Below are 2,314 nucleotides of genomic sequence, written 5' to 3' on the forward strand. Positions count from 1 at the left end.
GGTTTTAAGTAGTTAAGTCCGCGTCGGTAAATTACTTGAAACATGGAATTTGATTCGTTTCTCCATATGCATGATTTAGGTTGTTAGGGTTGAAATTACATAGCTACTTGATTATATGAATCTGATTTAGTGTTTTCTTGTGTGCAAAGAGACGATCACATGTATATAGTAGCTTAGGTTTTTGTTTCTTTTTAGTTTAGGATTTTCGTCACTCTTCTGTTCTCTGTTTTCTTTTATTTTATTTTCGTATCAAACAATCTCCGAATCCCCTGAAAATTTGTACAGTAGTTCCTCTGTGTGTCTAGTAGATCTCTGTAAATTTTCATATTTTTCTGAGTAGTTTAGGTTAGGTTTTTAATTAGGTTTTCGACTGCTGTTCTATGGAACAGTAGCTACTTTTGTAAATTGTTTAAATGTTTTATTACTTGTTAATATTTGTTGTGTTTTTCTAACGCTTTGTTTTGCAAGGTACCCTCAATCCCCGGCCCTATACGATACCCTACTTACTCAATGCTACTAACGATAAAAAGGGGTTTATTTGATGCAGGTTTTGCACTCGTCACATCCCCCAACGATAATCACAATTCAGACTTCATGAGACGGATTTGAGTATCACTAATCAATGGATCAGATTGTGCCAAACTCGCTTTCTTCCTAGTGCGAGAAAGTATCGAACCTAAGGGTCTCCCTCCTTTTGGGGAGCCACACGGCCTTGTGACACCAATTTTGTCACTATATGGCATCACCATTTCACCATCTATGGTGATGGCGCCAAGAACAACTTCTTTTGGTCGCGCCATGTCTTCTTGATAGGACATCAATCCTTGCAGACATATTTGCAGCATGTGATCTCGTCACTTTAACACTTTAATCATTTTGGATCAAGATGAGACTTAGTGGGGACAAATCACGACAATTCACGTCGATCCACTTGAACACTTGTGTTTTTATCTCCCCCTAACGGAGGGAATATTGTCTCATCAAAAAGACAATCCGCAATTTAGCGGTGAATGAGATCGCGTGACAAGGTTTCTACATATACAGATTGTAGGTGGAGGTTCATATCTAACCTAAACTTATTTATCTCAAATGACCCATCATTGTGCGCAGTGGCATTGCGATTTGACACCTAGAAATAACATCTAGCCGAGCTCAAAGATTGGAGATTCGTTTCAATCTTGTTTGAGCTCAAAGATTGCAATTTCGTGTCAATCCTGGTACACAGTCACGAGCTGTAGTTTAACAATATTCAAAGATGGTGGATCGTAGATGAATAGTAAAGTTGCATGCGATATAACCCTAAAGGAAAGTATTGGTGAGCATATATCAATCTTCAAACTATTATCCTAGTCATTTTCCATGAGACCAAAAAGGTTATAGGATGACATGTACTTCTGCCGTCCCGAGTTTCTCAAGGAAGGCATGTACATTTGTTGTCTCTCTTGAATCTTTGTAGAGAACTAACTTCTTTAATTATGGGTAGTGAGCCCATAGAAGTATAAGTAATATAAGCAGCATAAGCAGTAGATAATAGTGTAACATGAGACCGTTGTGTTAACAATTCAACCAACACCATAAAGCATAAAAACGTGTCTGCAAATTGGTTGTATCGATCTACATAGTTTAATGTAAGAATGAAATATTGTATTTTGTGTCATTTAGCGTAGGAGGGTCTCGCTCCAAATTTTGTTAAAGAATAGGCTTTCAAAACAAGCACTGAGTATTGCAGGAGGCCAATGAGACATCGAGAAAATGCCAGTGCACCTCAATTGCTTGAGGAATTGACCGGACGGGTTCTAAAAATTGGAGCCGTGTTCAGGTGACGTCAATATCCCCGGGTGCCGCCATTTACAACTGGTACGGCTAAAATAGCCTCACAATTTAACCCTGCAAAAGATTGTCGATTGTAGTATAAAGAAGCAAGGATCGTTCATTGCCAGAGATTGAGGGTATTTAATTTCACACACAAAAACAATGTCACAAAAGTGTCTACTGTTCCTGACGAACAGCAGACTAAAATATAATTAACTACCTAATCTACACTACTCAAAAAATTATGAAAATTTATAAAACTAAACTACACACACAGAAGAACACGCACACAAAATTTGAGGGGATTTGGAGTTTGTTTACTATACTAAATAAATCACGAAATACAGAAGACAGAAGAATAAGAAAACAGTTTTGATCTGTAGTTTGAGAAATATGATAGAGAAGAGGTTAGGGATTTAGGAAATTCACCACCAAATATGCTTTAAAACAAAGTCCACACAACCAAGATTCCAATTACCAAGTTATGAAAAGGTTCAATCAA

The sequence above is a fragment of the Fragaria vesca genome, linkage group LG4 (assembly GCF_000184155.1).
Source record: "Fragaria vesca subsp. vesca linkage group LG4, FraVesHawaii_1.0, whole genome shotgun sequence".
Classification (NCBI taxonomy): Eukaryota; Viridiplantae; Streptophyta; class Magnoliopsida; order Rosales; family Rosaceae; genus Fragaria; species Fragaria vesca.